Here is a 27,605-nt window from a genome sequence, read left to right on the forward strand (position 1 = left end):
GAATTGTATCAGTAAAGCAATACTTTCTGTTTCACTACTAGGAATATAGTTCAGATAGCTGAGGAATTTTGCATCTATTATTGTCAGATTCAGTTTTTAAACCACTACTCCTCATCTTGGCTATAAAATCCAGTTGCCCATTTGTATTGCTATTCAGCACCTTCATAAGAGGTGGTCTTTCTGTAGTAATGTCTTATCTCATTCACATAATGAAAAGGGACCAGTAGTAGATTTGACCGAAAAAGTTGAGTGAAAGCATACAAAGCTAACACTCACTATTTATGATTTAATTCTAGTATCTAGGAAAGACTTGTGGTATTAACACTGATTGCATTAAATGCCTTTTTATATTCTACAAAGCACTGTTTTCACATTTAGTAAAAATATTCTTATTATGACAACTCTATACATTCTGAGGCTAAGGAGGGTTACCTGGCTTCCAGAAGACCCCGATGGTGAAGGGAAGTGATGCAGAATTGTTCAGAGTTCAGGCTCTGTGCTGTGCCACATCAGTAAGCTGAGGAACAGCAAGTATATCTGGAGGTGAGGGGAGACAGGAGAGAGCAGAGGCAGCAGCACCTCAGCATGGGGACTTGGATTCCTCTTCTTAACGTCATTATTATTAATTCTTCTCCAGGAATAAAATCAAACAGCAGGAATACCACATCTCCTCACACTTTGAGACAGGAGAGCTTCGTTGGTGAATCAACTTCTGAGATATTATTTCATCATGAACTAATGGTTTTTGAGTTTTGGGATTTTCTCATATTTTCATAATAGCTAAAATTTGAACTCATAACTCAAAAGCTGTTTTATAAAATGATAACAATGTTTTCTGTTGAACCACAAGAAAAGCATCCTTACTAGTAATCCCTATGACATATAAAGTGTTTAAGGAAGCTTGTAGGAAATGACAGGATTAAAGGCATGGAAGAATGTACAGTATTTCATGCTGTGCTTGGCTTCTAAACACCCTTCAACCAGCCTAGATATTTAAGAAAAAAACATTTTTTTAAGTTCACAGGGAAAAGAATTCATTCATATTTGACTACATTAGAAGCCAGTATATAAGAATATTTATTACTGGTTGCCACATATTAATATTTATTTAATGCTGTAACTACTTAGGCTATATATTATTAAGAAATAAGAACTTATTCATCTACAAAGGTATAAGAACATATGAACTACACTGATTACATAGTTACTATGCTGTCTATCCAGTAGAGGGAATTACTGAGAATGTCTCAATTAAGCAAATGTCATTATGCTTAATACTTTCTTATCATAATAGTATGTTTTAGTTATAAAAAAATTTTAAGATATAGGAGCACAGAGAATAAAACAGAGAGCCCACAATCAGAATTCATATTCCAGCAATGTGGCAAACTAACTATCTAAATAACCTTTGTAATACATGATATTGAAAATGAAATACAAATATGCTCTCTGTGCAGAGTTGAGTCGGCGAGAAAATGGCAGAAATCCTCAGAGACAAAAACAACAGATTGGAAACATAATGAAGCACCAAGCCTGGCTTCTCTGAGAATATTCTGATCCTTGTTCAGTCGCTAAGTCGTGTCTGACTCTTTGCAACCCCATGGACTGCAACACGCCAGGCTTCCCTGTCCTTCAGTGTCTCCCAGAATTCTCTCAGACTTGTGTCCACTGGGTCAGTGATGCCATCCAACCTCTCATCCTCATTCATCCCCTTCTCCTCCTGCCTTCAATCTTTCACAGCATCAGGATCTTTTCTAATGAGTCAGCTCTTTGCATCAGGTGGCCAAAGTATTGGAGCCTCAGCTGCAGCATCAGTCCTTCCAATGAATATTCAGGGTTGATTTCTTTTAGACTGGTTTAATCTCCTTGCTGTCCAGGGTACTCTCAAGGGTCATCTACAGCACCACAGTTCAAAAGCATCAATTCTTTGGTACTCAGCTTTCTTTATGGTCCAACTCTCACATCCATACATGACTACATGGAAAAACCATAGCCTTGACTAAACAGATCTTTATCAGCAAAAGCCTTGATCCTGCATGACCTGATTCCCTCCATCTTAATGGGATTCATGACAAGGAGAAAAAGCTTCCACTCCACACATGGTGGAAAATCTGAGAATCTCCACAAAACAAGCTCTAAAAGATGCTTTTCTCAAGGAAAGGGCTGGTAATGTAAGGGTGAGATCAGTCAATGGCTAAGACAGAGGGTAGACACACCTGCTTTATGTGGAGGAGGAGCAGTAGCATTAGCGAGGAGTTTCCAATGACAGTCTGGCTGCAATCTATACTTTTCACTAGCATTATCTTCACTGCTACGGGACCCCAAAGGCATAAGCCTGGAATTTGATTAAGAAGGTCCCAGTTGATGACCCCTCCCAGGAACCTAACAGCGTGGATAATGAGATTCCTCCTTAAATCAAAGCCTGAAAAGTCCCATACACTAAATGACATTGATGATAATCTCACAATCCTCAAAATCACATAAAACCTGTGGTTACAAGCTGTAAGGGGCAAGTGCGACAGAAGCACCAGCCCCAGGACCGAAGTGGCAAAGCTTCCAGATGAAATAGCCAGATTATGAAAAGCAGCTAATATAGAAGACCAGTATAGTTTCATCAGTGTAAGATAAAATACGTGAAACAGGAAAAGTTCAGTTCAGCAGGAGAAGTGAACACTTCTAAACTTTTAAGAACCTAGCAGCATAAACTTAAAATATGTAAATAGCCAGGACATGGAAGCAACCTAAATGTTCATCAACAGAGAACTGGATAAAGAAGATGTGATACATATATACACATGTATATGTATACACATATACATGTATATATATATATATATATATATATATACACATATATTTATGGGAATATTACCCATAAAAAGAAATGAAATTGGGTCATTTGCAGAGTCATGGATGGACCTAGAGCTTGTCATAAAGAGTGAAGTAAGTCAGAAAGAGAAAAGCAAATATTGTATATTAACATATATTATGTGAAGTCTAGAAATATGACATAAATCTTATTTGTAAAGCAGAAATAAAGACACAGATGTAGAGAACAAACGTGGATACAAATGGGGGCAAGGAGGGTGGGATAAACTGGGAGATTGGTGTTGACATCTATGCACTGTTGATACTGTGTATAAAGTAGGATAACTAATGAGAATCTATTGTATAGCACAGAACCTACTGTATGGCACAGCTCTACCCAGTGCTTTGTAGCAACATAAAAGGGTAGGAAATCCAAGAAAGTAGGAATGTATGTATAAATATGGCTGACTCACTGACACAGCAGTGTAGAACAACTATACTCCAATTAAAAAATGAAAAAGAATTCACAAGTGAAATGATAAAATTTCACGGGGAAAAAAAAATATGTGAAGCCAAAAGTAGAAGACCTACAAGAAGAAATTGCCAGAGCTACGGATCTTCGGGGAGATTTTGTTACACTTGTCTTAAAAACTGATAGTAAGTGTATGAAAGATTTGAACCACTCAAACTGTAAAGTAAAACTAAAGGACGAAGAGATATTTCTTTCCTAAAACATTATTATCTATTACTTGAAAATCATATTGGTCTTCAAAAGTATATAGGAAAAACAGCATGTCTTCTGAGCAAAGGCAAGTTAGGGAGGACAGTACAAAACTACATCGTTTTGTAGCAACAAGAACAAAAAGGAGTGATTGGGACTCGAGGGGATCATTTGGACTGCTCGTGCAGATGTATGCGTGTGAACAGATGCTGTCACAGTGGTGACTGAACATGTGCCAGAACAATAGAGTGGAAATGATGTCTCAACTTTATCCGGACCCTGGCTGCTGGGGGCAGGGATGGGACAGATGGAATCCCTTAATTACGCTGTTTTATGGACTTGGTTTGAAGAGGAGCTATTTGCTCAGGTGCCCTGCATGCTTGGGGCAGAGTGACTGTAGGGGGCCGGCAGTGGAGCCAGTGCCGAGATGGGGGTGAGCCAGGCCACTCTGTCTGGGCTGAGCCTTGAGATCTTGTTGCTCAGATGGAGCTGGCTCCCAGCATCTCAAGGGAGATGCTGCAGTGCTTCTCCTGCCCGTGGAGCAGTGACGCTGAGGACACTCCCACTTCCAAACAGAGGTCATAATTCTGCCATCTCTCTGTCTGCTCTTGCCTGGGATAGCCTGCTGTTGCTGCTGCTGAGTTGCTGCAGTCGTGTCTGACTCTGCTGCTACTGCTGCTGAGTCGCTACAGTCGTGTCAGACTCTGCGTGACCCCAGAGACGGCAGCCCACCAGGCTCCCCTGTCCCTGGGATTCTCCAGGCAAGAACACTGGAGTGGGTTGCCATTCCCTTCTTCAATGCATGAAAGTGAAAAGTGAAAGGGAAGTCGCTCAGTTGTGTCTGACTCCTAGTGACCCCATGGACTGCAGCCTACCAGGCTCCGCCATCCATGGAACTTTCCAGGCAAGAGTACTGGAGTGGGCTGCCATTGCCTTCTCCCTATGAACAAATATGATTTTTCTTCTGTTCCAAAGTAGTCTGTTAATTTATCCTGTATGAGTGAATTTGATTTACAGAGACACAAGTTGTGCAGACTAGATTGTGTAAGGTGCTGGGCAGAGCTTGTGGATAAATAATCTTTCTTTAGAATTGAGTTCATGAAAACAGTGTTGGTATCACATAGGCTATATATTCTCTGTCTACAGCACAATTAAGTTAGCACATTTAACAACAACAAAAAAAGTCATTAAACACCCCTCTATTTGGAAATGAAGACATTTGGAAATTGAAATTGTCTTCTAAGTAATTCATCTTTCAAAGAAGAAAACACAATGGAAATGTATATGAATGTGTACAATATTGAAATAGAGAAATTATTAAATATAAAAATTTGTAGGAGACAGACTATGTATAGTCTTTTTAATACATTTATTGGGGGAAAATGCAAGACTGAAAATTAATTTGAATGCCAAGAAAGATGCAATGTAAAGAGAGAAGTTATGAAAATGTTAAATAAAATGGAAAGTCAAGACAATAGAGAGGGTCAACAACACTGAAGTGTTAAAAAAAGAAAAGATAAAAAAACAAAAAATTAGTATAAAATTATGAGCAATATTTATTACAAGCCCTTCTACTCCTGCTATTCCTTTGCATCACACACACACGCACACACACACACACACACGTGCATTCACAGCTGACCAATTATGAGAACATACTCTCCTGCAGCAAGGGAAATCACGTGAAATAGGTAGGGTCTGGGAGTGGAAAGCTGTGCAGAGTGTTTGCTCTGTACTCGGCCCACTTTTCCTCTGCATTTTCCAATTTGGCAGGAAGTTGACAGCTTTGTGGCACTATGGGGATAGCAATGTGTAGCCAGGGCTTGCAGAATGTTAGTTGCTTGAAGAGCCACACAGTAACAGAATAAACCTGAAGCAGACAGTTTCTCACCAGGGAATACGCTTGGCCTCACGTGATTTCCAGTATCAAAACTGGTCTAAATGTCCCTGGAGTGCTAGTGCCTCCAGGTGCAAATGGAAGCAAATGAGCATCCTCTCTGGAGACAGATAACATCAGCCTAGGCTTTAGATTATTTCTGTAAACACACTTTCCAAATACAGTGTTATGTATGCAGGCAACACTGATGACCAACAGGAGGAGGAAATAAATGGGAATGAAGATTGCAGCAACAATAAATAATCAACAGAAATAAGTGAATGGGGGCTTCAGCAATCGGCATTATCAGAAGCAGACACTTAATTACATTTGAAAATTTACATAAAATTGAAAAAGCTCCTAGAAACAATTTTAGGGGCAACTCAAACCAAGTTTACTATTAAGGAATTCAAAGAGATATTAACTGGAATGGGGATAAAGAATGGCTGCTAAGGGTATCTCTTTTTAATCTCTTCTGCTTCTGTTAGGTCCTTAGCTAAGGGTAACATTTTCTCTGGGGGTAACAGACATCTTATATAATCAGATATTAGTGATAGATACATAATCGCATGACTATACCAAACTCACTGGATTGTACTCTTTGAAGGGAAATAAATATTAAATATCTCCCAGTGGCAGAAGAGCTTAATATGTACTAACTACTCTGGGAAAAAAAAAATTTTCCATCTTTTTCTCCAGCTTTGAGACATCATTGAAATGTAACATTGTGTCAGGTTAAGATGTAACATGATAATTTGATACACATACAGAGAGAATGAAATGATTACCACATAGGGTTAGTTTACACTTTGCTTCTGCACACAACTATTTTCTGTAGTTGAGGACTTTTGCAATTTACGGTCCTAGCAGATTTCATGTATAGATACAGTTTCATTAATTACTGTGACCATGCTGTCCTTTATACCCCAGAGTTCTTTTATCTTGTACTAGATGGTCCTTACCTCAATGGGTTTATTATAGGGGAGGAGGATAGTTCATCACTAGAAGATTTAATTTTTAAATTGGAAAATTTTGAAGGTATCAAGTGTACACAGATGTACATCAGTCTCCTTCAGTGTTCAGTTCAGTTCAGTTCAGTCACTCAGTTGTGTCTGACTCTTTGTGACCCCAAGAATTGCAGCACGCCAGGCCTCCCTGTCCATCACCAACTCCTAGAGTTCACTCAGATTCAGGTCCATCAAGTTAGTGATGCCATCCAGCCATCTCATCTTCTGTCGTCCCCTTCTCCTCCTGCCCCCAATCCCTCCCAACATCAAAGTCTTTTCCAATGAGTCAACTCTTTGCATGAGGTGGCCAAAGTACTGGATTCAGCTTTAGCATCATTCCTTCCAAAGAAATCTCAGCGCTGATCTCCTTCAGGATGGACTGGCTGGATCTCCTTGCAGTCCAAGTGACTCTCAAGAGTCTTCTCCAACACCACAGTTCAAAAGCATCAATTCTTTGGTGCTAAGCCTTCTTCACAGTCCAACTCTCACATCCATACATGACCACTGGAAAAACCATAGCCTTGACAAGACGGACCTTAGTCGGCAAAGTAATGTCTCTGCTTTTGAATATACTATCTAGGTTGGTCATAACTTTCCTTCCAAGGAGTAAGCGTCTTTTAATTTCATGGCTGTAATCACCATCTGCAGTGATTTTGGAGCCCCCCAAAATAAAGTCTGACACTGTTTCCTCTCTTTCCCCATCTATTTCCCATGAAGTGATGGGACCAGGTGCCATGATCTTCGTTTTCTGAATGTTGAGCTTTAAGCCAACTTTTTCACTCTCCACTTTCACTTTCATCAAGAGGCTTTTTAGCTCCTCTTCACTTTCTGCCATAAGGGTGGTGTCATCTGCATATCTGAGGTTATTGATATCTCTCCCAGCAATCTTGATTCCAGCTTGTGATTCTTCCAGCCCAGTGTTTCTCATGATGTACTCTGCATAGAAGTTAAATAAGCAGGGTGAGAATATACAGCCTTGACTAACTCCTTTTCCAATTTGGAACCAGTGTGTTGTTCCATGTCCAGTTCTAACTGTTGCTTCCTGACCTGCATACAGATTTCTCAAGAGGCAGGTCAGGTGGTCTGGTATTCCCGTCTCTTTCAGAATTTTCCACAGTTTATTGTGATCCACACAGTCAAAGGCTTTGGCATAGTCAAGAGAGCAGAAATAGATGTTTTTCTGGAACTCTCTTGCTTTTTTGATGATCCAGCGGATGTTGGCAATTTGATCTCTGGTTCCTCTGCCTTTTCTAAAACCAGCTTGAACATCAGGAAGTTCATGGTTCACATATTGGTTAGCAGCTGTCAAATCAGGGCTCCCATCCACTTCCCACTACCTTCTTTGGCTACCTTCTTCTTTAATCAGGGCTCCCATCCACTTCCCACTACCTTCTTTGGCTACCTTCTTCTTCTTCTTCCCACTACCTTCTTCTATTGCTTCTTTGAAGCTAATACTAGACATCATAAAACTTCCTTTTCAAGTAGTTTAGTTAGCATATCTCAGGGCTTCCCAGGTGGCACTAGTGGTAAAGAACCTGCCATCCCAGGAGATATAAGAGACAAGGGTTCCATCCCTGGGTCAGGAAGATCCCCTGGGGAGGGCATGGCAACCCACTCCAATATTCTTGCCTGGAGAACCCCATGTCCAGAGGAACATGGGGTCGCAATGACCTGCAGTAGGGTTTGATGGTGTTTTGCCTTCAACTGTAATAGGATTCCTCAGGCTTATATGTTACTTGCCCTGAAACTAGCTAAACTTTTTAAAAACTAGTTAGAGACCAAACTCTGGGTAGTTAGGGTACTTGGTGCTACTCACTCACTCATGGTTCCCAGGCCTTTCAGTAGAAAGGTGAGTTGCTGTTCCAAAAGGTAACTTTAATAGTCATGGACTTATTTTCTTTAGGATTGACTCATTTGATCTTCTTGCAGTCCAAGGGACTCTCAAGAGTTTTCTCCAACACCACAGTTCAAAAGCATCAATTCTTTGTGCTCAGCTTTCTTTATAGTCCAACTCTCACATCCATACATGACTACTGGAAAAGCCATGGCTTTGACTAGATGGACCTTTGTTGGCAAAGAAATGTCTCTGCTTTTTAATATGCTGTCTAGGCTGGTCATAGCTTTTCTTCCAAGGAGCAAATGTCTTAATTTCATGGCTTCAGTCACCATCTGCAGAGGCTTTGCAGCCCAAGAAAATAAAATCTGTTACTGCTTCCATTGTTTCCCCATCCATGTGCCGTGAAGTGATGGGACCAGATGCCATGATTTTCGTGTTTTGAATGTTGAGTTTTCAGTCAGCTTTTTCACTCTTCTCTTTCACTGTCATCAAGAGGCTCTTTAGTTCTTTGCTTTCTGCCATAAGGGTGGTGTCATCTGCATATCTCAGGCTATTGATATTTCTCCCAGCAATCTTGATTCCAGTTTGTGCTTCATCCAGCCCAGTGTTTCTCATGATGTACTCTGCATATAAGTTAAATAAGCAGGATGACAATATATAGCCTTGATGTTCTCCTTTCCCAATTTGGAATCAGTCTGTTGTTCCATGTTTGGTCCTAAAGGAAATCGGTCCTGAATATTCATTGGAAGGAGTGATGCTGAAGCTGAAACTCCAATACTTTAGCCACCTGATGCAAAGAACTGACTCCTTGGAAAAGACCTTGATGCTGGGAAAGACTGAAGGCAGGAGGAGAAGGGAACGACAGCGGATGAGATGGTTGGATGGCATAACCGATTCGATGCACATGAGTTTGGGTGAACTCTGGGAGTTGGTGATGGACAGGGAGGCCTGGTGTGCTGCAATTCATGGGGTTACAAAGAGTCAGACACGACTGAGTGACTGAACTGAAGTGCAGAGAGGAAAGAGTGAAAGAAAAAGTGTTAGTGGTTCAGTTGTGTCTGACTCTTTGTGACCCCATGGACTGGATAGCCCATTACGCTCCTCTGTGTGAGTCTACAGGCAAGAATACTTGACTGGGTAGCCATTCCCTTCTCCAGCAATCTTCCTGACCAACTCGGACATGAGTCTGAGCAAGCTCTGGGAGTTGGTGATGGACAGGGAAGCCTGGAGTGCTGCAGTCCATGGGGTCGCAAAGAGTCAGACACAACTGCGCGACTGAACTGAACTGGTCTCGGGGTCATTACTTATACTCTTGGTTCTGCCTCCAGATCCTCTTCCTCCCATGTGGAGAGATCCTGGTTCACTGCCGTGTGTCAGGAAACCCTTCAGCTACTTCTTTCTTCATTTCTTCTGCGATGTTTACTCTGTTCAGTTTCTGTATAATGCTCTGCTCTATTACAGTAGGATATGTTCTCTTTAGGAAAAATGTCACTCCATCTAGGTTTCCAAATGTATTTTTGAAGAGTTTTGTAAAGCAGTGTCATAGGCTTTAGGTATTTCCTCTTAATAGTTATTCCCCTTCTTAGTTTCCAGTTTTATTTAGTTGTGCTTTGTCTCTCTCATCCATTAGGTTGGTTAGGCGTTTTATTGTTTTACTGATTTCATTAATGAATCAATATTTGCATTTATAGATTAGTTTTAAATTCTGAAGGTGTTTTAAAACTCTTTTTGATTTATAATTACTAATTCTATTTTTCTGTTCTTTGTTTTCATCTTATTTTAATTGTTTTTCTTCACTAGAATTTTTAGTTCATTTCTTTGTTTTTATTTCCAAAGGCTTCAATTCCTTATGTCATAAATTTCTTTCTTCTAAATCCTTTAGCTATTTTCCAGAGTCTGAAACATTACACAATCAACACAATTGTTTTAAAGTATTTCTGTTATTTTATTTTGAATTTTTATTTAATCTAAAGCTGTCAAATAATAATTTTTGGTTTTCTGTTTGTGTTAAATTTATTGAATTTATTGTACCTACATTCAAATTGTGTTATTACATTATCTGTGCTTTTTGAAAATTGTTGAGATGGTTTTTAAGACAGAATACAGAAATATCTTCCAATGTTGCACGGCTGCTTGCTGATAAATGAAGACATAGCCTGTGTGGTTAGAGCTGTGTCATGAACCAGAGCTTGTAAAGCCTGTCTTTGACTGCCAAGCACTAAACTTTCCCACTGAGTGAGGATGCTAAGCTGTCAGGCGAGGACCACTTGGCAATTCAATTTCTTGTGTTTCCAGAACCATCAGAAGGGTTTCTGTTCCTCTGCTCCCTCCTCCTGCAGAGCTGTTGGCACCACTGGGCACTCTGCTTTATGCCATCAAGTTCCCTGGCAAATAATTTTGTAGTTGGGGGATACTTTGTCAATATTGTTCTTGATTCTGTCCGTGGGTTTTTTTGTTTGTTTGTTTGTTTGTTTTCATTTCCTGTTTATTTTACCCTACTTGCACAGTGCTATCTTATTTCAGGGGTTTGCAAAGGGTTGAAGATGGGGAAGGGTATGAATCCATCAGTGTCTTGGCCAGACTTGATCTCAGTCATTTAATGTGATAGTATTTGGAATAGTTAGAACAGCATCAGGTAAAAACCTCCAATCCTCCTTCTGATATAAGAACACCCTTTGCCTTCCATTATATCTTGAAATTATAGATTATAATCTGTCACTAATTATATCTTGCTGGCTTCCGCTAGTGGACAGAAAGTTGGAGGAGCAGTTAAAGCTGAAAGTGTTGACTGGGTTAATAAAGAAGCGCAGGTAACATGCTCTCCTGCCTGACCTCTACAGCAGTTGTGTCCAGATGTACCCATGCTGAAGAGAGCACGTGGACAGATCCATGGGAACGACAGATCCACACCTCTGAAGTATAAACATGCCTTTGCATACTGCTTTTGTTAGCAGTCATCCAAATCATTTTTATTTTATCCTGCTGGTTTTGTGTGTTTATTTTCAGCAGAAGTTGATGACAGCTTGAACTGAATTTTTTCAAATACTCCAAGTCACACTTTTTTTTTCAGTAATGTTTGCTGAATAAATAAGATTTACTAAGTTAAAAGAATTAAAATTCCAGTCAGCTTCCATTGGTTATATCTGAAATAATTTAACTTTTATGAACCATCATTAATCTTTTACCTTATTTTTACTTTGTGAGTTCATTTAACAAGCTAAGCTTTCCTCAAAACATTATATTTTATATTTCACACCAAAAGCACTCTCTTCCATGGTGAGAGAAAACTGGGGGCAGGGAGCGAAGGCGTTTCTGCTGCTGATGGAGCAGAATCAGGTTTAGTCATCAACCTTTTCTCAGCTGATGGGTTAGCAACAGAAGTTTTTCTTTAGGTCTCTGAGTTGTTCCCTTACCTACAAGTAAAATAATTTATAGCATAATGCTTAACTAGGAAACAATTTTAGGCATAAATAATTTTTATTATTTTACCAATTTTTTCATAATGTTCTTTTCTACTCTTGAGAGATTCATATTCTGAATTTATATTTTTCATCTCAAGGAAATGATGTGTGTATCTTTCTGTTTTACTTTTTTCTAACAATAAGGATGGCAAATAGAGGAAAGGTAGATTTAATGGAATTAAGTCTTTATAGAATGAAAAATGTCCACTTTAAAATGATATCCAGAAATTCACAAGGACTTAGGATAAATTTCTTTATTATTGGAAAGTTAGGATGAACAAGAAGACCGTGTATTAATACTGATAAACAAGAAGTCTATAGTATTAGTTCTCGACAGTTTTTAAAAAGTGGCTTTCACTCTCTCTCCTTCCAACAAGGTTTTTGCTTTATGCCTTCTTGATTGGATGACAGCATCCATGACTCCCAAAGTACTCATCCTCAAATTGGGAGAAGTGATATGTAATTGTAATCTCAAAAACCAGGGCAAACATAATAGCCTGCTTTTAAAGCCTTAACAACTGAGTAATTAAAGAAAGAATGAGCATTATTAAATATGCATTATTAAAATATATTAAGATGGCTCATGCACAGAAAAAATTTGCATCTGACATTGGATGCATTAAATGTGGTGGTTTGTAGACTGGGTTAGTAGAGACTATATGATCATTTGAACTGAAGCAGAAAGTAACATACTTGTGTTTCACTATCTGCATTAGTTTGCCAGGGTAAAGTCTGTTGCAGTAATGAAGTGTCACCCATTGGGTGGCTCCAGCAGCAGGAATGGATCCTCTCACAGTCTGGAGACTGGAAGCCCATAATCACGGAGGGTTCCTCCTGAGGCTGTGAGGGGATCTGTGCCCAGCCTCTCCTTGACCTATAGATGACTTCCTTCTTTCTGTGTCTCTCTGCCTCATGTCTTCCTTCTGCCACTTCATGTCTGCCTCTGTATCCAAACTATGCCTGTTTGTGACATTGGTGCCAGTGAGTCAGGACTCATTCTGTTGTTGCTGTTGTGCAGTCACTAAGTTATGTCCCATCCTAGTGACCTCATTAAACTTCATCCTCTTTGTAAAGACTCTGTCTCCAAATGAGGTCATGTTCCAAGGGACTGGTTGTCAGAACCTCAACATAAGACTTTTGGGGAGGACACCACCCAACCCATCTCATATGCTACACTCTTATGCAATGCCTCTGTTAAGGTCCAACTGGCAGGTTTTCTCCAGTCCATTCTGTCAGTTCAGTCATCAGTCGTGTCTGACTCTTTGTGACCCCATGGACTGCAGCACACCAGGCTTCCCTGTTCATCACCAACTCCTGGAGCTTGCTCAAACTCATGTCCATCAAGTCAGTGATGCCATTCAACCATTTCATCCTCTGTCATCCCCTTCTCCTCCTGCCTTCAGTCTCTCCCACTATCAGGGTCTTTTCCAAGGAATCAGTTCTTCAAATCAGGTGGCCAAAGTATTGGAGTTTCAGCTTCAGCATCACTCATTCCAATAAATATTCAGGACTGATTTCCTTTAGAATGGACTGGTTGGACTTCCTTGTAGTCCAAGGGACTCTCAAAAGTCATCTCCAACACCACAGTTTAAAAGCATCAATTCTTTTTTTATGGTCCAACTCTGACATCCATATATGACTACTGGAAAAGCCATAGCTTTGACTAGATGGACCTTTGTTGGCAAAATAATGTTTCTGCTTTTTAATATGCCATCTAGGTTGGTCATACCTTTTTTTCCAAGGAGCAAGCACCTTTTAATTTCATGGCTGCAATCACCATCTGCAGTGATTTTGAAGTCCAAGAAAATAAAGTTTGTCACTGTTTCCATTGTTTCCCCATCTATTTACCATGAAGTGATGGGACCAGATGCCATGATCTTAGTTTTTTGAATGTTGAGTTTTAAGCCAGCTTTTTCATTCTCCTTTTTCACTCTCATCAAGAGGCTCTTTAGTTCCTCTTCACTTTCTGCCATAAGGGTGGTGTCATCTGCATATATGAGGTTATTGATATTTCTCCTGGCAATCTTAGCTTGTGCTTCATCGAGCCCAGCATTTTACATGACGCACTCTGCATACAAGTTAAATAAGCAGGGTGACAATATACAGCCTTGACGCACTCCTTTCCTGATTTTGAACCAGTCCGTTGTTCCATGTCCAGTTCTAACTGTTGCTTCTTGATCTGCATATAGGTTTCTCAGGAGGCAGGTAAGGTGGTTTGGTATTCCCATCTCTTGAAGAATTTTCCACAGTTTGTTGTGATCTACACAGTCAAAGGCTTTGACATAATCAATAAAGCAGAAGTTTTTCTACAGTAATCCAAATCTATGCCCCAACCAGTAATGCTGAAGAAGGTGAAACTGAATGGTTCTATGAAGATCTACAAGACCTTCTAAAACTCACACCAAAAAGGATGTCCTTTTCATCATAGGGGACTGGAATGCAAAAGTAGGAAGTCAAGAGATACCTGGAGTAATAGGCGAATTTGGCCTTGGAGTACGGAATAAGGCAGAGCAACGGCTAATAGAGTTTAGCCAAGAGAACACACTGGTCATAGCAAACACCTTCTTCCAACAACACAAGAGAAGACTGTGCACATGGACATCACCAGATGGTTAACACTGAAATCTGATTGATTATGTTCTTTGCAGCCATAGATGGAGAGGCTCTATAGAGTCAGCAAATGCAAAATCAGGAGCTGACTGTGGCTCAGATCATGAACACCTTATTGCCAAATTCAGACTTAAATTGAAGAAAGTAGGGAAAACCACAAGATCACTTAAGTATGAGCCAAATCAAATCCCTTACAATTATACAGTGGAAGTGACAAATAGATTCAAGAGATTTGATCTGATAGAGTGCCTGAAGAACTATGGATGGAGGTTTGTGACGTTGTACAGGGGGCAGTGATCAAGATTATATCCCCAAGAAAAAAAAATGCAAAAAGGCAAAATGGTTGTTTGAGGAGGCCTTACAAATAGCTGTGAAAAGAAGAGAAGTGAAAGGCAAAGGAGAAAAAGAAAGATACACCCATCTGAATGCAGAGTTCCAAAGAATAGCAAGGAGAGATAAGAAAGCCTTCCTAGGTGATCAATGCAAAGAAATAGAGGAAAACGATAGAATGGGAAAGACTAGAGATCTTTTCTCCAATCTTGCCACCATAAACCCAATTCCCTCAAGGACTTTTATGCCCTTATATATCTCTGCATCTCCAAACGCTGATTTCCTTTTTCCAAAAGCTTTTTCTCTGGTAATACCTTCATAAATCCTTCCTCTCCCTGCCAGACACGGTCAGACTGTTAATTCCCCTGTGATGTTTTATCCTAATTCCTGCCTCCACCTTGACAACAGCAAATTCTCCAGAATCCCTCTGTCTCCATTGCTCCTTGTAATGAGTTTATGCTCTAGGAAATGAATAGTTTTTCTTTCTATTTATATATATCCAGATATTTCCACAGATTAGTGCAAAATGTGGCACATGAAACACAGCGAGCACTAGATTTGGGTTAAACGAAAAAAGAAAAATGAAAAGGTACTCCTGAAAAACAAAAGCCAGGAACAGATGGCTTCACAGGAGGATTCTGTCAAACATTTAGAGAAGAGCTAATGCCTATCCTTCTAAAACTCTTTCAAAAATTTGCAGAGGAAGGAATACTTCCAAGCTCATTCTATGAGGCCACCATCACTCTAATACCAAAACCAGACAAACACAACACACAAAAAAAGAAAACTGCAAGCCAATATCACTGATGAAATAGATGCAAAAAATCCTCAACAAAATTTTAGCAAACAGAATTCAGCAACACATCATAAAGCTCATACACTATGATACAGTTGGGTTTATTCCAGTGATGCAAGTATTCTTCAATATACACAGATCAATCAGTGTGATACACCATATTAACAGATTGAAAAATAAAAACCATATGATAATCTCAATAGATGCAGAAAAAGTCTTTGACAAAATCAGCACCCATTTATGATTAAAAGTCTTCAAAAATGGGCATAGTAGGAACCTACCTCAACATAGTAAAGGCCATATATGATAAACCTACAGCAAACATTATTCTCAAAGGTGAAAAACTGAAAGTGTTCCCCCTAAGATCAGGAACAAGACAAGGGTGTCCACTTTTACCACTATTATTCAACATAGATTTGAAAGTCCTAGCTATAGCATTCAGAGGAGGAAAAGAAATAAATAGAATCCAAATCAGAAAAGAAGATGTAAAGCTCTCACTGTTTGCAGATGAGATGATACTGTGCATAGAAAACCCTAAAGATAGTATCAGAAAATTGCTAGAGCTAATCAGTGAATTTAGCAAAGTAGCAGGATACAAAATCAATACACAGAAGTCACTTGCATTTCTATATATTAACAATGAAAAGTCAGAAAGAGAAACTAAGGAACCAACCTCATTTATCATTGCAACAAAAAGAATAAAATATCTAGGAATAAACTTTCCTAATAGACAAAAGATCTGTACATAGAAAATTATAAGATACTGATGAAAAAATCAAAGATGACATAAACAGATGGAGGGATATGCCATGTTCCTGGGTAGGAAGTATCAATAGTGTGAAAATGACTAAACTACCAAATGCAATCTACAGATTCAATGTGATTCCTATCAAATTACCAATTGCCTTTTTCACAGAACTAGAACAAAAAATTTCATAATTCATATGCGAACATAAAAGACCCCGAATAGCCAAAGCAGTCTTGAGAAGGAAGGATGGAGCTGGAGGAATCAACCTACTGACTTCAGATTATACTACAAAGCTACAGTCATCAAGACAGTATGGAAGTGGCACAAAAACAGAAATATAGACCAATGGAACAAGGTAAAAAGCCCAGAAATAAACCCATGCACCTATATGTAACTTATTTTTGACAAAGGAGGCAAGTATATCAATGAGGCAGAGACAGTCTCTTCAATAAATGGTGCTGGGAAAACTGGACAGCTACATGCAAAAGAATGAAATTAGAACACTTCCTAATTCCATACACAAAGTTAAACTCAAAATGGATCAAAGACCTAAATGTAAGACCATAAACTAAAATTCTTAGAGGAAACCATAGGCAAGACACCTGATGACATAAATCAAAGCAAGATCTTCTATGACCCCCCCTCCTCAGTCCAGTTCAGTTCAGTTCAGTTGCTCAGTCGTGTCTGACTCTTTGCCGACCCCGTGAATTGCAGCACCCCAGGCCTCCCTGTCCATCACCATCTCCCGGAGTTCACTCAGACTCACGTCTATCAAGTCGTTGATGCCATCCAGCCATCTCATCCTCTGTCGTCCCCTTCTCTTCCTGCCCCCAATCCCTCCCAGCATCAGAGTCTTTTCCAATGAGTCAACACTTCGCGTGAGGTGGCCAAAGTACTGGAGCTTCAGCTTTAGCATCATTCCTTACAAAGAAATCCCAGGGTTGATCTCCTTCAGAATGGACTGTTTGGATCTCCTTGCAGTCCAAGGGACTCTCAAGAGTCTTCTCCAACAGCACAGTTCAAAAGCATCAATTCTTTGGTGCTCAGCCTTCTTCACAGTCCAACTCTCACATCCATACATGACCACAGGACCGCCCTCCTAGAGTGACCAAAATAAAAACAAAAGTAAACAAGTGGGACCTGATTAAACTTAAAAGCTTTTGCACAGCAAAGGAAACTCTAAGCAAGGTGAAAAGACAACCCTCAGAATTGGAGAAAATAATAGCAAATAAAACAACTGACAAAGGATTAATTTCCAAAATATACAAGCAGCTTCTACAACTCAATACCAGAAAAACAAACAACCCAATCAAAAAGTGTGAAAAAGACCTAAATAGACATTTCTCCAAAGAAGACATACAGATGGCTAACAAACACATGAAAAATGCTCAATGTCACTCATTATTAGAGAAATGCAGATCAAAACTACAATGAGATATCACCTCACCCAGTCAAAATGGCCATCATCAAAAGGTCTACAAACAATAAATGCTGGTGAGGGTGTGGAGAACAGGCAATGGTCTTACCCTGTTGGTGGGAATGTAAATTGATTCAGTCACTATGGAAGACAGTATGGAGATTCCTTAAAAACTAGGAATAAAACCACCATATGACCCAGCAATCCCACTCCTAGGCATACACCCTGAGGAAATCAGAATTGAAAAAGACACAAGTATCCCATTGTTCATTGCAGCACTATTTACAATAGCTAGAACATGGAAGCAACCTAGATGTCCATCGACAGATGAATGGATAAAGAAGTGTGGTACATATACACAATGGGATATTACTCAGCAATAAAAAGGAACACATTTGAGTCAGTTCTAGTGAGGTAGATGAACCTAGAGCCTATTATACAGAGTGATGTAAGTCAGAAAGAGATAGATAAATATTGTATTCTAACCCATATATAGGGAATCTAGAAAAATGGTATTGAAGAATTTGTTTACAGGGCAACAGTGGAGAAACAGACATAGAGAACAGACTTATAGACATGGGGAGAGGGGAGAAGAGGGTGAGTTTTATGGAAAGAGTAACATGGAAACTTACATCACCATATGTAAAATAGATTGCCAATGGGAATTTGCTGTATGGGTCAGGAAACTCAAATAAGAGCTCTGAATCAACCTAGAGGGGTGTGATGAGGAGGGAGATGGGAAGGAGGTTCAAAAGGGAGGGGATGGATGTGACAGTTGGACTGTGAAGAAAGCTGAGTACCGAAGAATTGATGCTTTTGAACTGTGGTGTTGGAGAAGACTCTTGAGAGTCCCTTGGACTGCAAGGAGATCCAACCAGTCCATTCTGAAGGAGATCAAACCTGGGATTTCTTTGGAAGGACTGATGCTAAAGCTGAAACTCCAATACTTTGGCCATCTCATGTGAAGAGTTGACTCATTGGAAAAGACTCTGATGCTGGGAGGGATTGGGGGGCAGGAGGAGAAGGCGGCTACAGAGGATGAGATGGCTGGATGGCATCACTGACTTAATGGATGTGAGTTTGAGTGAACTCCAGGAGTTGGTGATGGACAGGGAGGCCTGGCGTGCTGTGATTCACGGGGTTGCAAAGAGTCAGACATGACTGAGTGACTGAACTGAACTGAACTGATGGCTGATTCATGTTGAGGTTAGACAGAAAACAACAAAATTCTGTAAAGGAATTATACTTCAATTTAAAAAAATGAAAGGCTGAATCACTGGAAATGAACATAGGGGTGATGCTGGTGTGATATTAGCAACAGCTATTTTGTCTGGTATTTGCCCTGTGCTATATATGTTTTCACTGTTTTGCAAAGTCTGTTTTTATTTTAAAAATAAAAATATGACATGATAGTTAAATAACCTGCCTGGATTTATCAACTAATTAAAAGGGGGTGCCAAGGGAAAATTTGGCAGTGAACCTCAAAGCCTGTATTTGCAGCCAACACAAAGCATCTCCTAGCAAAGAACACACTCCCCACGGGCTCCATGCCATGTGGGACCACCTTTTTCTCTGTACCCTTCCTGGAAGTACAAAGATCACTGAAGATTGCTCAAAGACATGCAGTATTCTTGCCTGGAGAATCCCCATTGACAGAGGAGCCTGGTGGCCAACAGTCTATTGGGGTGCAAAGAGTTGAGCACAACTGAGGTGACTTAGCACACATGCACACACTGTTTTGAGTGTTGAGAAGGACAATCTTAAAGTTCTCTCTAAAGTTTGGTCTGTAATTGGCTCAGAAGTCCCCACGTAATTTCTCACAATGTCTTCTCCAGCTGCAGACCTGGATTTCCTCTTAGTGATGTCAAGACTGAAAAGAGCTGAATGGGAATAGAAGCCAAGGGCTGACTAGGTGTTCTGTTCTGTGAGATTCTGCTGCTGGGCTTGGTGGTCTCTTTCATTCTCACTTATTGTGCATCAAGCATTTTTGTCACCATCTAGTAATTTTCATTCAACTCACTTCAGTCTCAATGGTAACAGTCCTGATGTTACTCATCTATGTGGCTCTATTTGTTGTGCTTTGTTTGGTGGCCCTTCTGTTCTTTTTAACTGACCTCGTTATATCTGAGCTCATCACAGAGAAGAGCCATCTCTGCATCCACAATTAGTCTTTAAAAACCCATGGTTTTCTTTTTCATCAGGGTCACTTGTAATTACAAGGTCAGACTTTTATTTTTATTTTTAGAATGGAGCAGAGGCGTTTATTACCTTTAGCCATGATTATTATTCTCACCACTTAGCTGGCTTCCTTATATCTAGAAGCTTCTTTCTCTCTAATTCATTTTGTAGATACATCAGCTTACTACTGACTAGTGTTTTGACTACCTTCTGAAGGCTATTGTAGCACTTTCTCATCTGTCATCATATGTATTGTCTAGGGCTGTCCTAACTCAGAATTATAGACTGGGTGGCTTAAGAAAAAAGTCAAGGTGTCAGTAGAGTTGATCAGTCTCTTCTGAGGCTGTGAAGAAAAATTTGTTCCTCAGCCAAAAATCTACCTTGACATTTAAAACACTAACAACCAACAATGTCTGTACTGAGACCATAATAGAATTAAACTGGTGCAGAAAACATATTCGAGAAAATCCAGCACTCACTCATGAAAACTCTCTCTACAATTTAGGAATAAATGGAAACTTAATTGACAGAGAACATCTGCAAAAGATACAATGATACTATAACAGACGGTCAAGTTACAGTGATAGAATGAAGGCGTTCCCGAAGATCATAAGCAAGGCAAGATTGTCCTTCTCAACACTCGAAACTGTGTGTGTATGCAAGCCAAGTCACCTCAGTTGTGTCCAACTCTTTGCACCCCTAGGGACTGTAGCCCACCAGGCTCCTCTGTGCATAGGGTTTCTTCAGGCAAGAATACTGCAGTGGGTTGCCATGCCCTCCTCCAGGGGATCTTCCCAATCCAGGGATCAAAACCAAGTCTCCTGCGGCTCCTGCATTGCAGCCAGATTCTTTACCAGGGAAGCCCTTATTCAAGAGTACTAGGAGAAAAATGCCATACATATTGGAAATGAAGGAAAAAACACTATGCCTATTTTCCAATGACATATTTAAAAGCATCACTGTGCAAAATCAGGCCTTAATATGCAGCCAACGTGATCCAGGCAGAGTGGCGCTGGTGGCGGGAGAGGAGCACACGTCAGGGAACACAGTGCAGTAGAAACCCAGGAATAGATGCATAAACTATGCCCAGCTCACTTTGAAAACTGTATGGAAATAATTTATTGGAATAGGATAACCTTTTCATCAACTACTATTTGAGCAGCTAGATATGGATAAAGAAAAATGGGCTAAACCTCACACCTTACACAAAAACTAACTCAAAATGAATCACAGATTTCAAACATAAAATGTAAAACTATAAAACTTAAAAGAAAAATTAAAAAAGAGTATCTTTGCTATCTAGAACTGGGCCAAGAATTCTTAGTCCTAGCAACAAAAGCATCATCCATAAAAGGAAGAATTCATTAAAATTCAAAACATTTACTTTGCAAAAAACCTAAGAGGATGAAGAGACAAGCTGCAGGCTGGAAACAAATATCTGCAAAGGATAAAAAAAATATCTGGAATATGTTAAAACTCTCAGACTTAATAGTTGTTTAAAAAAATCCATGTCTAAAATGGGCAAGAGATATGAAGAAACTTTCCCTGGAGAGGATGTACAGATGACAAGTCAGCACCTACAGAATGTCCACTGTCATGAGTCAGCAGGTAAATGAGGATCAGACTCCCAGTGACATGTCACCGCACACCTATCAGAATGGCTAAAATACAGGGGCCACATCAAATGCTGGTGAGGATACAGAAAAGCATCTCCATCATGTGTTCGTCAATGATGGAGACACAAAGGGTACAGTCATTGTGGACAGCAATTTGTCAGGTTCTTACAAAACTAGATGTATGTTTATACAACCCCCAAATTGCACTCTTGGGCATTTATCCCAGAGAAATGGAGAGCTGTGGTCACATAGAAACCTGATGATAAGTGTCACAGCAGCTTTCTTTACTTGTAATAGTCAAATCAGGACACTCCCTTAATTGCCTTTAGTGGATGAAGTACTGAAGAAACAACAGTGCATCCAAGCTGTGGAGTACTCGTTAGTGGGGAGAAGAAACAGGATACTGAAACGCATCATAACAGGAGAACCCCAAAGGAATTATGCTGAGTGAATAAAGTCCATCTCAGAAGGTCACATAATGTATGATTCTTTTCATAGACCACTGTGAAGTGACAGAATTACAGAAGTTGAGAACATTTGTAGCTCCCAGCTGTTATCAAGGAGGCAGAGGGAAATGGGGTGAGCGCAAAGGGAAATGGGAACAATCCTTGCACCCTGGACTCGGCCCTGTCTCACCTGTGGCTGTGGCTGCACCGCCAGTGTAATAATAATAATGCAGTTAAATCCACACAGAAACACACTGATGCAAAAAGAGATGAGGAAAGGTAGACAAAGTTGGTGGGCTATGCCAACGTCATAATTCTGGTTTCCATGTTGTACTAGGTTCCCACGGTGCTGCCACTGGGTGAAACTGTAAAGATTTCACTGTATCTGTCTGTGTTAATTCTCACAACTTCATGTCAGTCTATAATTTACTCAAAATGAAGTTTTTTTAAAGGATACACACAAAAAAAATCTGTATGCAGAAAGAATTACATTTGAGTAAGTCCCCTAGGGTCACACAATAGGACAGTTGGATTTATGTACACAACCCTGTACTGTAAATCAGTATAAATATGTACCAACTTTTAGTATTTTACCATATATAATAGCTTGCATATAGTAAATTTGATTTGAAACAGGAAAAAAGAACAATAACCGTACATATGCAGCTGTTGCCTTTGAGGATTCCAGAGTTAGTAAGAAAATGAGATGCACACAAATGATTTTGGCGTAGGGCAGAAAGTGCCCGTTACCTAAAAGACGTGCGGAAGCAGAAGAGGGTGATGGCAGTGCTTTCTGGAAAAGCCCACAGAGCACAGGCAGCAATCTTTAAAGATTACTTCTCAGGTGGCTCAGCAGTAAAGAATCCGCCTGCTGTTGAAGGATCCTTGAGTTGGGAAGATCCCCTGGAGAAGGACGTGGCAACCCACTCCAGTATTCTTGCCTGGAGAATTCCATGGACAGAGGAGTCTGGTGGGCTACAGTCCATGGAGTCCCAAAGAGTCAGACACGACTTAGTGACTAGCTGACAAACAACAATCTTTAAAAGCAGGAAGATTTTTATAAATATAAATTAGTAATAGGAGTAAGTTCAGGTTGACAGAAACACGATGGCAAAACCCCATCAGCCCATTTCTTTCAAATCAAGAGTTCTATGTGTTAACATTGTCAGATAAAATCCAGGCTAGATTTTAGAAGGCATTGAATGCCAAGTGAGGAATTATACCCCTTAGATTGTTAAAAGTCAGTAAGTGTCTCAATGGGGCAGATAGAAAACACGCAATCTGGTAAGAACACATATCATCAAAACTCTCAGTCTAATTCTAGATTAAAAATAGAAAGGATCAAGAAATAGAAGGAAAAGTTACTTTAACAAGTAACAGTTACCTTGTGAATCAACCACCAGAAAGCCGGTTGAGTTTGGGTGCAGAGCGGTCCTGTGTTCAAGCTTTTGAAATCCAGGGAGCTGAGGGTTTGCATGGTCTGTGAAAGAAGGGAGTTGAGATGGACGTAAGAGCTCTCCGTCCCGCATGCTCAGTGAGGGAGGGGGCACGTCCTCTGCTCTGGGCCTCACGCTCAGTACTTGGCACTGTGTTTGGGCATAATAACAGGTTAGTGAGCATCTGAACTGAATCACGAAGGCACGCAGACGTGAGGAAGACTCGCTCGGCTTAGTTGCTTATGCGAGTCACGGAGAAGGGAGAGTGTGGAAAGGAAAGCCGCTGTGCCCTGGCGTGTGGTGAGGGGAGACTCTGTGGAGACACAAAGTCGCAGCCATGCCCTGTGAGTTATGAGACTATCACGGCTCGGCTGTCTGCACCGCCTCTGGGCGTAGTTGGAATATGGTGCAAGTTCTCTAAATATGCTCTTGTCGCCTATTACTGACACTTAGAAACACTCAGAGTCAGAGAAATAGATGAACCTGGTTATTTTTCTGAGAGGAAACATGAGATACTATGCGCTGAATTCCCCTCAACAGTGAGTGCTGAGGTTGGGTGATTAACTGGAATCACGTTTCCCTGCAAAGACGATTAGGGACAGAGATTACAGAAGCATGTGAGAAATGGACAATATTACTAAAAATGTGCCAGCTTTTGGTATTTTATCCCTAATCTTTTCTGAAGATCCATTATTATGCCAACAAACTGTAAGAATAATAGTAGTGACATTTACCAAAGAACTATAAACAGTATAACTTTCCATTTTAATGCACCATATTTCTTATGTTTACCCAGAGCTCAGGAAGTTTTTGTGCTTATATCAAATTCATAGTAGCTTTTTTATCCACTTCTTTTCAAAATCACTAACAAATATTTTCCTTTGGCATCCAGTTAAAGTCTGAAAGACTTTCTGATAATGAATAGCAGTGACATCATTTTAATCAGCTCTAAGTTTTTGAGCTGTTTTTGTTAGCTGATTATAGTTGAGGGTTTATTTCATACCTACATAGATTGCTTTCTAAGAATTAGATTGTGGGCTAAAAAATGAAGGTATAATTCAGTTTTCTTTCATCAGGATGATTCAGCAGAGCTTAACTGTGGAGTCTATTTGTACAGGAGTTTACTTCCTAAGCATTTTGACACTGAACATCCTATGACTAAGATTCTCTGGAGGCGTGGCATGGTTGAGTTAAGGTGTATAATACTCATACGGTTATAATATCCTCCATTTGTCAAGCAGGTGCCCGCTGCAATGTTTTTCTTGAACGTTGCCTGGTTGAGGCAAGGCTACACAGCCCTGCCCAGAACAGTCCTTCCTGTGTGTTTCTGGCTGGGTTAGGGGGTACACAGGGGTCTTTCTGTGGGAGGCTGATGGACACAGGAGAGGCCACAAGTGCTGTGTGTATTCCCTTGGGCCCCCTTCCAGCTTCTTGGTTTCCCTGGGAAGGTTAGTGTACATGGCTCCATGACAAAGAGCCCCTACTCTGCAAGGCCCCCATCCTGCCAAGATCATATATGGTAAGAACTGGCATGTGTTCTCGCCTTTCCTGTGAGTCTGGCTCATACAGCAGGCACAGCTTGCTCCTGCTTCCTATCCATGCTTCCATGTCCCCTCTCACTGCTTGCTCTGTGGACCATGCATGCCAGCCCCAGACACCAGGGCCAGAGCCTTGAGCTTGACCACTAATGTGATTATATATATACTGTGTGCCACTTAGACTATGCAACCTTTAATTCTATGCCTTTTTTGAATGATAATGTTTATTCAAATTGTCCATAACGAAAACTAATGAAGCATGTCAAACTTTTCTTGGAGTGAGATAGAACTTGCATCAACATGGAGGATGATTAGTGTGCTGAAGTTTAGAATAGTTTAGGATATTTTTAAGGAATAATGCTTAGGGAGTCATGTTATGTGTTAAGGGCTTTGAGGAAAATAAAAGCAGCCTTCAGAATATAATTACATAGTTTCACAGAAAGAGCCTCATGCAAATACTTAACCCGAGATGGCTCAGATGGATTCTGAAGAACAAAAGTTCTGATAGAATTTCTGCAAAGAATACCTACCTGATCATTGCTTCATCCCAACTATCTATATGGTATCCACTGTGTGCCAGACACACAAAGTGCTGAGGGACATCAATGACTAAAACAGAAAAATAATTCATACTCAGCAAAGACAGAAAGCAAATTATAACTGTAATACTAAAGGATGTATAGGACGTTAGCTCATATTACCAGCTCAGGAGAAGATTGAAAGTTGATCAGCATCATGAGAATTGGGAGGGTGAGAAATGTTGAACGCAGACAGATGCAGGTTACAACTTCAAACACAAAGGTCAGTGTAGGTCTCCTGGAGCCCACATTTATACAGAAGCATGTAGAAAGTATGAGGGCTAACAATGCAGATGAAGAGTGTTTTCTGTTCTGGGAACAGCTATGGCAGGGCCCTTGAGTAAATTCATTGTTAGAGTGTCTGAGCCACGCAAGGAAGCAGATGGCTGTACGGAGGGAACAAGATGAAAAATGAGGAGGCAGGCAGTCAGAGATGACTTGCAGAGGCCTGGGAGGGCATCCCGCAAGGCTCGGAGTCACCCAGGGATTTGGCGTCTGCTACAAGGATGCTGCTGAGACAGGTGCGAGGGGAGCCGTGACTGAGTGTGAGCTCCGGGTTGTCCCGGTCAGACCAAAATGTTTCCACAACTTCCTTTTGGGCAGAGGAACTGGCTCCATGGTGGTGAAGTCCAATTTTGAAGAACAGTTAAAAGGCTTGTACAGTCATCCTGGTGAACAGTGTGATGATGCCTGATAAAGGGTGAGCAGGGAAGGTGGGGGAGGGGGAGGTTAGTTTATGGATGTATTTTTCAGCATTGCTCCATTAATTGGAGGTGAAACGTGAGTGAGAGAGAATAAAAGTAATAAAACTTTGGTTCAAATATATGTGATGTACAAATTATGATAAACTAGAAAATGTCTTTCACAGAAATACAATTTTTATAGAACATCTAAGGTGAAAATGTTGTTGTTCAGTCACTTAGTTATGTCCAACTCTTTGCGACCCCATGCACTGCAGCACGCCAGGCTTCCCTGTCCTTCACTGTCTCCTGGAGCTTGCTCCAACTCATGTCCATTGAGTCGATGACGCCATTCAACCACCTCATCCTCTGTTGTCCCCTTTTCCTGCCTTCAATCTTTCCTAGCATGAGGGTCTTTTCCAATGTGTCGACTCTTTGCATTAAGCAGCCAAAGTATTGGAACTTCAGCTTCAGCATCAGTCCTTCCAATGAATATTTAGGGTTGATTTCCTTCAGAATTGCCTGGTTTAATTTTTCTTTTTTAATTTATTTAAATTGGAGGCTAATTACTTTATAATATTGTAGTGTTTTTTGCCATACATTGACATGAATCAGCCACAGGTGTACATGTGTTCCCCATCCTGAAACCCCTCCGACCACCCTCCCCATCCCATCCCTCTGGGTCATCCCAGTGCACCAGCCCTGAGCATCCTGTCTCATGCATCGAACCTGGACTGGCGATCTGTTTCACAGATGATAATATACATGTTTCAATGCTATTCTCTCAAATCATCCCACCCTTGCCTTCTCCCACAGAGTCCAAAAGACTGTTCTATACATCTGTGTCTCTTTTGCTGTCTCACATATAGGATTATCGTTACCGTCTTTCTAAATTCCATATATATGTGCTATACTGTATTGGTGTTTTTCTTTCTGACTTTGCTCTGTATAATAGGCTCCAGTTTCATTCACCTCATTAGAACTAATTCAAATGTATTCTTTTTAATGGCTGAGTAATATTCAATTGTGTATATGTACCACAGCTTTCTTATCCATTAGTCTGCTGATGGACATCTAGGTTGCTTCCATGTCCTGGTTTTTGTAAACAGTGCTGCAATGAACATTGGGGTACACGTGTCTGTTTCAATTCTGGTTTCCTCGGTGTGTATGCCCAGCAGTGGAATTGTGACTGGTTTACTCTTGCAGTCCAAGGGACTCTCAAGATTCTTCTCCAGCACCACAATTCAAAGGTTTTTCAGTGCTCAGTCTTCTTTATGGTCCAACTCTCAAATCCATACGTGACTACTGGAAAAGCCATAGTTTTGACTATATGGACCTTTGTTGGCAAAGTAATGTCTCTTCTTTTTAATAAGCTGTCTACATTTGTCATAAATGAAGATCATGGCATCCGGTCACATCACTTCATGGCAAACGGGGAAACAATGGAAATAATGACAGACTTTATTATCTTGGGCTCCAAAATCACTTCAGATGGTGACTGTAGCCATGACATTAAAAGATG

This window comes from Capricornis sumatraensis, chromosome 11 (genome assembly GCF_032405125.1).
Source record: "Capricornis sumatraensis isolate serow.1 chromosome 11, serow.2, whole genome shotgun sequence".
Taxonomy (NCBI): domain Eukaryota; kingdom Metazoa; phylum Chordata; class Mammalia; order Artiodactyla; family Bovidae; genus Capricornis; species Capricornis sumatraensis.